Source organism: Rhinatrema bivittatum, chromosome 8, assembly GCF_901001135.1.
Source record: "Rhinatrema bivittatum chromosome 8, aRhiBiv1.1, whole genome shotgun sequence".
NCBI lineage: Eukaryota > Metazoa > Chordata > Amphibia > Gymnophiona > Rhinatrematidae > Rhinatrema > Rhinatrema bivittatum.
This window is the reverse complement of record NC_042622.1, coordinates 207104001-207117586: the sequence shown is the minus strand read 5'-3', so window position 1 is coordinate 207117586 and position 13586 is coordinate 207104001. Positions and strand designations below refer to the sequence as shown.

The following is a 13586-nucleotide window of genomic DNA, read 5'->3' as shown; positions in this document are numbered from 1 at the left end:
AATAACAAGGTTACATCTTCATGTATGTCATGGAATAAAACTAGGACTCGCCCCGCTTGTTCCTATTTACATGAAGTAATTGCCTCCTAGACATGTTTAATAATCCATTATTTGCTAATAACTGTAGTGTGAGACTGCAGTGTTTTGGTCCTGCTCCATTTTGCAGGTGTCAGAGTTATTGGTAAGTCTTTCATTGTTCCAAAAAGAAAGCTGCCTCATTTTTCATGAATGAAGAGCATAGTGCCACAACATTTGCTCTTTGTCTTTCTTTTCTAGGGATGAGGTTTTTTTTTGTTTTGTTTTGTTTTTTTTACATGCCATTTAAATGTTAATATTGCCTGAAAGGCACAGTATAGCCTACTTCTTAACTGCCTTTTGATTGGTTAATTTTTCTTTACTTTTTTTTTTCTGTGCTTAAATTCCTATTTGGTGGCCTTTCCATTGGGGCCGTAAACAAAGCTGGACCTTTGTGAAACAGACAGCGATGAGGAAATTCTAGAGAAGATTCTAGAGTTACCACTTCAGAAACATTGCATCAAGAAATTGTTTAGCATTCCAGAAGTAACAGAGGAAGAGGAGGAAAAGGCTTTTGCCTCACAGTTGAATAATCAAATATTGGGCTACAACTTGGAGAATCTTAACTGTAAAAGAGAAGAAAAAACTCTCTTCTTGAAAGACCAGCGGATGTGTTCAAAGTTGGCTGAAACGGAGCTTAGTGGATTCTGTAGTGCTGAGCTTCTAACTCTTTCACAGAGTATCAAAGAGGATTTTGACCTACAAAAACATGTATTGTCAGAAATGAACTTGAATAAAAGAAATTACAATTGGTTTTCCAGTTATAATGAAAATAACATAAAATCTAATGCAATCAGAAGTCCTCCATGGAGTAAAAGGGTTACTTCTCAGGAGAAAAACCTTGTTGTCGATCTGAAGTTCACAGAAAAAGACAGGAGGATGTAAGAGACCATTACAGTCCTTTGGTAAGCAACTGTTGTCATACAGGAATCAGCATCAATCAACATTATAACCTAAAGGAACATATGAATATAGGTTTCAGTGATGGTGGGAAAAATGCATCACAGATAAACAGCAGGCTAAGAGAAAGCATGCCTCAGAAATCTTGCAGAAAGTTAGCATCCTCCAATCCCCAAGGGTACCATTCAGCAGCGACCAGTTTTATCTTCTCTAGTAGTTTAGAAACTGATATTGAATATGATACAGAGAATGATGATCTAACATCAAACTCCACATCTCTAAGCCAAATGAGATCAGACTCTAGGGAGGGAATCCAGATGGACCATGGAGATTGGATTGGTTATTCTAGCCAATCAGAATCTATCCACGCCAGTGGGAGAAGGAGGAAGCTGAAAAGACAAGATACCAAAGATGAAAATATTAACTTGGATGAGTTTCAAAGTCATAGTCAAATATGGTCTTATGGATTAACAGGCACAACTCAACTGGATAAGGAGATACTGGGAGCTAAGAAGAATTTTGAAAATCAGAGATGGAATCCAGTGTGTAATAAATTAATGTGGATTGCAAAAATGGAACAAACTAGGAAGGAAGTGAATGATATCCCATTTCCAACAAGGGTCTGTCTTATATTTTTTTCCCTTCTTAACATCAGAAATTTCTTGCATTGGTTGCAGCTTCATTCATGCCATCCTGCTTCTTTTCCACTTTGTTTATATATTTCAGATAGCCTCTTGCTGAACAGTACAGTCAAACTTTGCTGTAAATCTTTGCTGCTCTGTGTTTCTAATGCTTGCTGCTTACCCTTTTAGTGCTATATTTCAGCCAATAGTGTAAAAAAAACCAAACAAAAAAAAACTAAACATGCAATATGCTATGCCTTTTCTCTGTCACTGGACTACTAAGAAATTATAAAATAGTAACCAAGTAAATAACAGATGAACAAAGACTCACGCAGTCTGCCCAGCAAAGGTGTTCAGTTTTGTAACTGCTGCTCCATACAGGTTACCTTCCTCGCCAATTTTGTAGGATTGTAACTTCCACTCTGTGAATGTTACACCCCATGAAAAAAGTCACCATAGGTTACCTCAGTGCTTCATTTCCTCCTTTTGCCACTTGGGATCCTCTGTGTTTATCCCACGCCCTTTGAATTCAATCATCTGCTTTGTGTTCACCACTTCTGGGAGGGCAGTCCAAGTACCTATCACACTTTTCTTAAAAATAAAATGTCCTGACATTGTTCCTGAGTAACCTCCCCCTGCCCTATGTGCTTCTTATAACCCTTCATTCTTCAACTATCTTCCCATTGGAAAAGGTTTGTTTCTTGTGCATTTTAATACCATTCAAGTATTTGTCTGTATCCTATACCTCCTATATCTTTGAGGGTATTCATATTTAGGTTCTCGTCCTATAGGTCTTTTGGTTGAAGACCCCAGTTTTGCTTGTAGCCTCCTTTGCTAAAAGATTCTGGAGCCTCATGAGAGAATTAATGTAGCTAAAATAAGAGTTGGTTTATCTATACAGGACACATTCACTTTCCTTAAACAATACTATGTGATATGTACATTATTCCTGCTATTTATGTATTAAAATTTATTTCCTAGCATGTGGAGAGATGGATTCAGGACCAGTGAGGGTTATGCACCTCTACCAGCAGATGGAAACGAAGCAAACTAATGTCACAGTATATATATAGTCCTGCCATGACATCATCCTGCCAGTATTCTCAGTCTCCAGCAGATGGTGGACATTCATTTCCCTAGTGGGGATTGCTTCACAATCTATAGGAGAATTAATAGGAGCTTTGAGATGCCCTGCTGTCCTGCGGTGATACCTAATGGTCCCTCCCCCACTTGAGAATCCCTGAGGTGGTTTCCATGGTCCCCTCAGATGAGTGCTTTGCCAGTAGCTGGTTCTTCAGCCGGCGTGGACTTAGCTGATTTAAGCATCTGAAAGGCAGTGGGTGCAATAAGCCGAGCATGGTGGTGATGTATATGCCCTCCCCCCAACAGCCGGAGACCGTCATTGTACTCAGCCAGGAAAGACTGATCTCAGATAAGTTTAAAAAAAAAAAAAAAGTCATAGTCAAGGGGTTGTTGAAGGACTTTCTCCATGCTCGGCACACCATTCCGACGTTCGTTCCCACTCCCGTGGGGGATAAGGAACCTGGACAACCTTGCAGTTTGAGCAGTCCAGGTGGGCTAGGCCCCACGGTTAGGCCTTTTTTCTGTGCAATGCTTGGTAGGCCGCAGCGGCGTTTTTGCACGCCTTTTTTCTGCACATTCAGCTGCCCTCTACAGGACCATCTGTGTGTGCAATTTTGTCCGGCTGTGCATCTGAATTGTGCACCCAGCTTCTTTTGGGCGTGCTACCTGTGCGCGCAATCTGGAAATACAAGCCGTTAAGCCCGTTAAAACGGGCTACATTAACATTTTTTTTGGATCATTTCCTTCCCCCTCATTCTCCCTCCCACCTCCCCCACTCTCTCCCCTCAGTCACTCCTCTCTCTCCCTCCCACCTCCCCTCAGTCACTCCCCTCAGTCACTCCCCCCTCCCCCCAGTTACTCCTCTCTCCCCCCTCCCTCCTCTCCTGAGTCACTCCTCCCTTCCCCCTCCCCTCAGTCAGTCACTCCCCCCCCCCCCCTCCTCCCTCCCTCCCTCCCCTGAGTCACTCCTCTCTCCCCCCTCCCCTGAGTCACTCCTCCCTCCTCCCCTCAGTCACTCCTCTCTCCCCCCTCCCTCCTCCCCTCAGTCACTCCCCATTCCCTCCTCCTCCCTCCCCCCCAATCACTCCTCTCTCCCTCCTCCCTTCAGTCGATCTCCGCCGAAGACCCGGAGCGGCGGCGGCATGCGCGCGAGGGAGGGACAGACTTCCAGGAAGTCTGTCCCTCCCTCGCGCGCATGCCGCCGCCGCTCCGGGTCTTCGGGCTGCCGCTCCTGCCGCTCCGGGCCGCCGCTGCCGCTGCTCCTGCCCAGATCTTCGGGCCGGGGCCGCCGCTGCCGCTCCCGCCGCTCCGGGTCTTCGGGCCGCCGCCGCTCCGGGTCTTCGGGCTGCCGCTCCTGCCGCCGCTCCTGCCGCTCCGGGTCTTCGGGCCGCCGCTCCGGGTCTTCGGGCCGCCGCTCCTGCCGCTCCGGGTCTTCGGGCCGGTGCCGCCGCCGCCTCTCCGGGTCTTCGGGCCGGTGCCGCCGCGGGTCTTCGGGCCGGTGCCGCCGCTCCGGGTCTTCGGGCCGCCGCTCCTGCCGCTCCGGGTCTTCGGGCCGCCGCTCCTACAGCGCCATTTTATTTTTAAGAGGCACACTGTAACCGACGTGCTCGCATGCGCGGTAGAGCTGCTCTCTACTGCGCATTTGCGGCACGTCGGTCAAGCTTCGTTTATTAGGTAGGATTGGTTGTGCGCCCAGGACCGGTACGATCCCACTGCGCTTAGTTTTTTGCAGTGTGTAGCCTTGGGATCCCTAAATTGTGTGCCTAAATTTTTAGCGGGAATTCAGCTGGACACACATCTTCAGTCGCCTGTTAAGTGTACTGATGAACTAATGGCACCTGTGGCTAAGAAACCTAAGCGCCTTTCCCTCTGTGCTGCCTGTCATATTCGAGCATTTCAGCCTGGAGTGCCCTCTAGCTTGTGCCAGTGCTGTTCAGAGGCTCAGGGAGAATTATCTTCCTCTGATTTTACTAAGCCTGGTTCTTCCCAGCCTGATAATGGCCTGGTCCAACATTGGAAACAAGCGGGTCATGTAGTGCAGGATTTAAAATTTTGTGTGCTTTGTCGGGTGCAGCTGAATCGGGGAGGTAATGTTTCTCGAGTATTGTTGCAGAAGGAACATTGGTATATCTTTAATTGGGGAACGGTGGAACCGGCAGGGTTAAATCAGGATGTAGAGTGGCGTTCATATATATGATTAATTAGAGATAGTTTTGTTGATTGTTGTCATTGATCGTTTATGGGACACTTTCCTTCATGTGTATTTAAGAGGTGTGGATTCTGCTATGCGCAGCCATGACATTTTTCAGAATTGGATGTCGACAGTGGTGTTATGGAGTCACGTGGAGTTAGAAGGTAAAAAAACTTTCTCCCAGGACAAGCAGGATGGTAGTCCTCACATATGGGTGATATCATCAGATGGATCCCTGTCACGGACCACTTTTGTCAAAGTTTCTAGAATTTTGACTGGCACACTGAGCATGCCCAGCATGCCACTAACCTTGTAGCCACCAGGGATCCCCCTTCAGTCTTTTTTTTTTTTTTTTCGCTCTGCAGTTGCCTCTCGGTTTAGGAGCTCTGTGAGAAATTTCTCACAACTTTCCTCACGGAAATATTTTAAGTTTATCTTCTTAAAAATCCCTCACCGGGGTCCCCCATCACGCTCCGTTCCCTCCGACGCTCAGTAAGTGTTTTTCCAGTACTTGCGGTCGGTTCCTGGTGGCTTACCACTCCGGTGCCCAACAGTCACCGACTGCGTGCCCACCAATTTTTAATGGCAACCGGGTTTAGAAAATGCCCCGAGTGTCCGAGGACTATGTCCATAACAAACCCGCATGAAGTCTGTGCTTTGTGCTTAGGTCCCTCGCACAACGTTCGTCAATGCCCTAGTTGTGCACAAATGACCCCCAAAGACCTTCACGCTCGTCTGGATAAAATGGAGCAGCTGTTTGCTTCAAAACACACTGCTCCATCAACACCAGTTCAAGTGCCACCAACCGTGAAGGGTCCATCGACCTCGGAGACGATCCACCAGGAGCATTGTGGACAGGGTGACCATCCATCACTGACTCCATCGAGGATATCGGCGTCATCGTCCTCGGTGCCGGGGAAAGACCTGACTGAGCACCGAGGGAAACATCAACACCGGCACCGGGTGTCTTCCTCGGTGCTGGAGAATGACCGGGCCGAGCACAGAGGGAAACATCATTACTGCCACGGTAACCATCCGCCAGCGTCATTCTGGACATCTGTGGCAGCTTCCTCGGTGCTGGAGAATGACTGGGCCGAGCACCGAGGGAAACATAGTCACTGCCATGGTAACCGTCCATCACCGACGCCATTCTGGACATTGGTGGCAGTTTCCTCGATGCTGGAGAATGACCGGGCCGAGCACAGAGGGAAACATCGTCACCGGCACAGATGTGGTTCCACGTTCAGTGCCGGCACTGATACCGCACTAGCATCAATGTCCATTAAGCCAGTTGCGAAGGGAAACCCGGGTACAAGAGTCTCCATGGTCCTATGCACCCGAGACACTGAGGCGTTCCCCACTGACACCGGTACCGGGTACTGAGCCATCACAGATTCATGTGGACATGCCAGTAACTCCTAGCGCTGCCTATACCAGCTTCCAGGGAGGAGCTGGACATCCTCGTCCATCAGGCTGTCCTCGATGCCTTCCGGAATCTAATACCAGAGCCATTGATATTTGCACCATTGTGGCACCCCTTCGTTGTGGCATGTACCAACGACAGCCTAAGTTGATGCCGATTCGTCCTTCTGAGCCTCCATGGACCCCTATACCTATCCCGGGATCCTCGAATGGTGATGGGAACTCTAATCCCGCTTCGGCACCGATCCCATAGAGACCTAAGTAAAGGATGTGTCTGAAACCATCCCTTTCGACCTGGTTACTAAAAAGGAACAGAAGTTTTCGGGAGTGTCTAGGTCGTAATATCTTCCAAGAACCATATTGGTGTCACATATTGCTATTTACCAGCTATGTTTGACACAAAACCAAGGGAACCTATCTGCCATCCACATGAAATTTGAGCAATATGTGATTGCTTCGAAACATCCTCCCGTTGCCAGCAACAGGACTCCGTACTAGATGGTAAGCTGGCTTACGGCCCCTGATTTACAGCCCGAAGTCCAAGATAAACTAGCTGATCTGCCATGCACTGCAGATAATCTCTTCGAGCACAAGGTCCAGCAGACAATGGCTCAATTGCAAGATCACCGTGAAACCCTGCAACAGCTCTCTACGTTTCTTGCACAGCAAAGAGGGATGCTAGAAGGACCTTTACCGCTCACGCTCCCGCGTGAGGCCAACCTGATATCCAGATCACACCAGCTCTGCCAGTTGAGCAGGCTCCTGGATTTTTCAACCTTGTCAGACAACAGAGGACCAGGGCTCGGGATACCGTTCCCCAGACGCAACAAGGCAGAGGATTTTAATTCTGCTATTTCCTACTTTCAAAGAAATCAGGCGACCTCCGCCCATCCTAGACCTCAGAAATCTCAACAATTTTCTTCAGAAAGAAAAGTTCAGTATGGTGTCTCTTGGCACCATGCTTCCCTTACTACAACAAGGGGGTTGCCTCTATTCTCTGGACTTTCTATACACTTCATGAGAAGGTCGGTATATAAAAATCCTAAATAAATAAATAAAATAGTGAGTCAACAACATTTTCAATACCAAGTTCTGCCATTCAAACTAGCTTTGACAACTTGTGTATTTCACCAAATGCATGGCAGTGACTGCCGCTCATCTACAAAGAAAAACAGCATTCACACGTTTCCTTACCTGGACAACTGCCTAATAAGGAGTCAATACAAAAAGGAGCTCTAAATTCTCCAAGACTTACTATAAATCTACTAAATTTGGCTAGGATTTCCGATCAACTACCATAAATCCCATATGGAGCAACAGCCTTCCTGCTCAACAACCGGGCAGACATCCTATCAACTTGTCCACATCTCTGCACGCATGCAACATAGCTTCAGCCCATCAATTCTTCCATTGCTGTGCCACATGGTTTCCACGATCCACATCATTCCTATGGCCAGACTAGCCATGAGAAAAACTCAGTGGATTTTAAAATTTCAATGACTCTAAGCCATTCAACCGCTTTCGTCCCTAATTCAGTAACCAAATCTTCAGATGATCTTGGCCACGGTCACATCCAACTTGGGTTGAGAGCTCATATCAATACCCTCCAAACCCAAAATGGTTCTAATCCGCTCCATGAAATGTCTCAGATCAACTTCCTGGAGCTTCGAGCCATGCGTTATGCCCTTTATGCCTTCAAACACTGCCTCTCACACAAAACTTTGTGGATACAGACAGACAACATAGTGGCAATGTGGTACTCAAACAGGGAAGCACAGGCTCTTATCTGCTCTGCCAGGAAGCCACGCAGTTCTGGGCCTGGTCCCTTGCACACTGCATGCATCTCCGGGCCACTTATCTAACAGGCATACCGAACATACTAACACCCCATCTCAATCGATGTCTCCATCCCCACAAGTGGTATTTGAATCCATGTGTAGTAAGCAAAATCTTCTCGCGCTGAGGTCAACCAACCATCGACCTCTTGCGTCTGAATAGAACCACCGAGTGGGCAGATTCTGCTCCCTCCACAGGCATCGAAATGCGTTAGCCATGGATGCCTTTGCTCACCCCTGCAACAAAGGCCTCCTACATGCGTCTCTTCCGATACCACTCATAGCCAAAACTCTCGTGAAGCTACAGCAGGACAGGTTTTCAATGATTCTCATAACCCCATACTTCTCAACCTATCACTCCAGGAACCAATTCGCCTGCCCACAGGTCAGTCTCATAACACAGACTCAATGATATTCTCATGTACTTGTAGCTTCATGAAAACCTTCCACTCGTAAATCTTACCATTTGAAATGGACAAGATTTACCAAATGATGTGCACAAAAAGGTATTGGTCCCTTTTTCCTGCCCCACTCTATCTCTGTTAGGCTATCTAGGATACCTTCCGGATTCTGGTCCCCAGACATTCTCCTCACGGGTACACCTCAGCTCCATCTCAGCATACCACCAGGGAGTAGGGGATGCCCTGTTAATGGCTCAACCCCTTATGAGTCAGCTTATCATGGGTTTTCTATAACTTAAGCCTCCTCTACGATTACTGGTTACAGCATGGGGCCTAAATGTAGTGCTCACAAGGCTTATGTGTTCCCCATTTGAGTCTTTGCATTCCTATAACATTGAAATTTTAACATGGAAAATTATTTTCCTCGTAGCCATCACCTCTGCTAAAAGGGTCAGTGAGTTACAAGCCCTTGTTGCATACTCACCCGATACTATGTTACTCCATGACCGAGTGGTCCTCCATACTCATCCTAAATTTCTTCTTAAGGTGGACACAGCCTCTCACCTTACTCAGTCTATAGTCTGCCCACTCTTCCAAGGCCTCTCTCTCACCAGGGCGAGAGGGTTTTGAACACCTTGGACTGTAAGCATGCACTTGCATTCTATCTAGACCGCACTGCACTCCATAGGAAATCCACCCAACTCTTTGTTCTTTGACAAAGACAAGCTGCGAGTTCCAGTGGGCAAACAAATTCTCTCCAACTGGCTAGCAGACTGTATCGAATTCTGCTATGAGGAAGCAGGCCTTCCTCTTCAGGGGTGAGTGCAGGCACATTTTTTAAGGGCCATGGCAACATCAGTAGCACACTATCGTTCAGTACCAATTGCCGAAATCTGCTAGGTTGGAGCTCTCTTCACACATTCGCAGCCCTCTACTGCTTAGGTAAGGAAGTCTGTCGACGCTGCCTTTGGCCAATCTGTCTTGAAAAACTTTTTTCCTGTATATTCCTTAACTCCTTCCACAACCACCTGCTGTGATTTCAGGCTGTCTCATCATTGCCAATAGCACCCCAATTATGGTGCCTGCTGTACGAGTTGTTTGCTATTGGCCTGTTGTAATATGAGTCAGCCTGTAGCTTGCTAATCACCCATAAGTGAGGACTACCATCCTGCTTGTCCTGGGAGAAAGCAGAATTGCTTACCTGTAACAGGTGTTCTCCCAGGACAGCAGGATGTAGTCCTCACGAAACCCACCCACTACCCCGCAGATTTGGGTCCGCTTATGTTTATTTTATTTTTTCACTCGCGCTTTTTGCTACAAACGAGACTGAAGGGAGACCCCTTTGGACACAGGGATCATGGCATGCTGGGCATGCTCAACGTGCTTTTGACAAAAGTGTTCCGTAATAGGGCTCAGCCTGATGACGTCACCCATATGTGAGTACTACATCCTGCTGTCCTGGGAGAACACCTCTTACAGGTAAGCAATTCTGCTATCTCCTCCAGAAGACCTCTCCTTTGCCAGTTTTGTCGAAGAGATGTCTGAGACTATACCATTTTCACTGGTTATGGAGGAAGTTGCTTGCTATAAGATGTTGGCGGTCTTACAATTTGTAGATGCTCCAAAAGAAATAATGGCAATACCTGTGCATGAAGTTCTTTTGGACCTCATGCACCACTTGTGGGAACATCCACGTACGGTACCCCGAGTCAGTAGAAAGACAGATGCTACCCACCTGGTTCAACAAGACCCAGGTTTTCAAAAATGTCAGCTGCCCCACCACTCTGTAGTCATGGAATCAGCTCAGAAAAAGGCTAAACAATCACGTCCACATTCCTCTGCTCCTCCTGGTAAAGAACAGAAGGCATTGGATGCGTTGGGACGAAGAGTTTTCTAAGGGTCCATGTTGATATCGTGAATTGCAGCATATCAATTATACATGACCCAATATACCAGAAATCTCTAGAAACAAGTCCAGGAATTTGCGGAGATGTTGCCTCAACAACAACAAGAAACTTTGTCCACCATCCTACAAAAAGGAATGGAAGCAGGCAAACATGAAGTCAGAGCTGCCTACAATTCTTTTGAAACAGCATCCAGAGTCTAGGCAGCAGGCATCAGTGCTAGACGCTGGGCCTGGCTTAAGGCCTCAGATCTACGCCCGGAAGTGCAGGACAAACTGGCAGATCTACCCTGTACCGGAGATAACCTGTTCGGGGATAAGATCCAGGATGCAGTGGCCCAGTTAAAGGACCATCATGAGACCCTGCACCAGTTGTCAACTGTCTCCCCAGATGTTCCTTCCGTAGCCCGCAGGGTTACGTGTAGAGAACCCAAGAAACAATTCTACAGGCCACGCAGATATTACTCTCCTGCATCCTGTGCACGACCGGTTCAGGCACCTCAGAGGGGACATGCGTGCCAAACGAGAACATCTAGACCACAGCCAGCTCCACAAGCTGGCCCTGAGTCTGGATTTTGACTGTCTTCCAGCAAGCAGCAGCCATGTTCCAGTGGGGGGCCGCCTGTGCCACTTTGCAACAAATTGGCATCCAATCACCATGGACCAGTGGGTATTGTCCATCGTAACCCACGGTTACCGTCTAAATATTTAAAAAAATACCCTTAGTCTTCCCACCCAATCAATCTTGGAGTTGGGACGACCACACAGGAAAACTCGAGTCCAAGCTTTCGACCCTTCTGTCGGCCAGAGCCGTAGAACCGGTTCCACCAAATCAGCAGGGAAAGGGGTTCTACTCCAGATATTTCCTAATTCCAAAAAAGACCGGCGGCCTCCAGCCTATTCTGGACCTCCATGCCTTGAACGGTTCTGAATGGTATCCCTGGGCACCATGCTTCCTCTACTTCAACAAGGGGATTGGCTCTGCTCTCTGGACCTTCAAGACGCATACGCCCATATTGTGATCTCCCCTCCTCATCGCAAATATCTGCAATTCGTGGTGGGTCACAGTCACTATCAATACAAGGTACTACCATTTGGCCTAGCCTCTGCTCCTCGAGTCTTTACAAAGTGCCTCGCAGTCGTGGTTGCGCAGTTACACAGCAGAGGCATATACGTTTTTCCATACCTGGATGACTGGCTCATAAAAAGCCAGTCAAAACAAGGAGCCCTCTACTTCCAAGATGACGTCACCGGGATCGGTAGCCTAGTCAGCGCGCTCCGGGCCCCTTCCCCCCCCCCCCCCCCATCGGCTGTCATCCCCCCATTAAAAACATTTTTAATGCCTTTTTTTGATGGGAGCTTGATGACGTTTGGGGCAATAGTTTCGCCGTGAATTGCGGCACAAACGAGGCTCCTGAGGTCAGTAAGGAGCCACAGAAAGGTGCGATTCTCCCACAGCATCAGCAAGTCAGGCCGGGCACCCTCCCTTCAAATCGGCCGCCATCCTTCCTCCCGTTAATTACCTTTGCCCATCTGATCAGCGGGGGTGATAGAGAACGCGTAGGGCTTCAATTTCGCTGCATTTTGAGGAGAAAACGAGCGCTCAGGGGCCAGTTATGCGCCAAAGATCGGCACGTTCTTCACAGCAACATCAGCATAGTGTGGCCAAGATGGCGGCTGCCACCGCAGGAGATCTCACAGCTCCGGTGGCAGAAGTCTTGGAGGCAGCTCTGCTTAAGATCTCTGCCAAGGTAGCCGAAGTTCTGGATGCCTGGCTCCTCAAAATTCAAACTTCTATGGAAGATGTTATTAATGCTGTTGAGGGGCAGGCTAAAAGGCTGGACGAAGCGGAGCACAGACTGTCTGCTCAGGAAGACAGGCTGCATGCGGCAGAAAGGCAAGTACAAGTGCTCTCTGCACAGACTTCTTCATTGCTAGACCGGTTGGAGGATCAAGAGACTAGGAACCGCTGTAATAATCTTAAAATAATAGGCCTTCCTGAATCAGTGCCAGACCAGGGAGCTGTATGATCTTATTGAAACTTGGCTGCCCAATCAGCTGGGCCTGACCCTGAACACTGGCCACCTGCGCTGTGAAAGAGTGCACAGAATGGGGCAGCCTAGAGCTGATGCTAGTAAACCACGGCCCGTGATGGCCAGAATTCTAAACTGGTCCCACAAAATTCAGCTTATACGAGCCTTTCGGCAGCACTCCGGAGTAGAGTACCAGGGGCACAAGATCCTGCTGTTCCATGATTTCTCCACCGCAGTCTCTGCACAACGAAAAGCCATGTTTCCTGCCTGCACAGAGCTACACAAAAGGGGGATACCATTTGTTCTACTTTTCCCTGCTAAGCTACGAGTTTGACACAACAGTAATGTCCTCTTTTTCTGCAAAAAAGATGCCAATTCATTTATATCCTCGCTAGAGCCAGGCAATGTTACTTGAAGGTCAGCGGTGTATTGGCTTTGATTATGCCAGCGCCTCAGTTTTTCCTTCCAACAGAACACATAACTGACTCTTCTTGGCCCTTTATAGAGGGATGAGCCATTGTCTCTGCATTGCCTCTGTTACTTTTTTTTTTCTCTGATGTCTGGGGGCTGGCTCTGTTGGTTGTTCAGTTTCCCAAGTTCTCTTTAATCTGTTCTAAATACCTGAAGTTATATGTTCAGCGTCGGGAGGGGGGGGGGAGGGGGCAGAGGAAAACCAGTGTGCCCTCTAGGGACGCTGGGTACTTGGTGCCTCTTGAGGAGCATGGAGTTCTGGGTCTGGATGAACTTGGTGTGTGTGGGTATGGCTGTGGTTTGTGTGCGCGAATGAGCAGCAGGCTGGGGGGAGGGGGGTTTAGGAATACGCCCAGGAGCCCTTATGTTTTTCTAAACTGTATGTACTGTTTTTGCAATGTGGTCTGCGGTGGGGGACAGAGTGCTCAGGCTGGGGGGCGTTCAGTCTAACCACTGGCAAAGTTTTTGTTTTTTCTGTGATACACTGTACTTTCTGTTTTCTTAGCCAGCTGTCATTGTATCGGTTAAGATAACATCCCTGAATGTGGATAGTATCCACTCTCCAATTAAACGCAAAAAATTATTATCCTTATTTCAGCGCAGGACGTTACCCCGGAGATGTTCAAAGCCGCTGTGGTATTAACGCCAC

General features: G+C 48.0%; 1 protein-coding gene across 1 annotated transcript in view; it reads left to right on the top strand.

The window, feature by feature from the left end:
- Positions 1 to 13586, top strand: part of TSPOAP1 (TSPO associated protein 1) — a 1024985-nt gene that overhangs the window by 740661 nt on the left and 270738 nt on the right. The gene's annotated exons all lie outside the window — the stretch shown is intronic.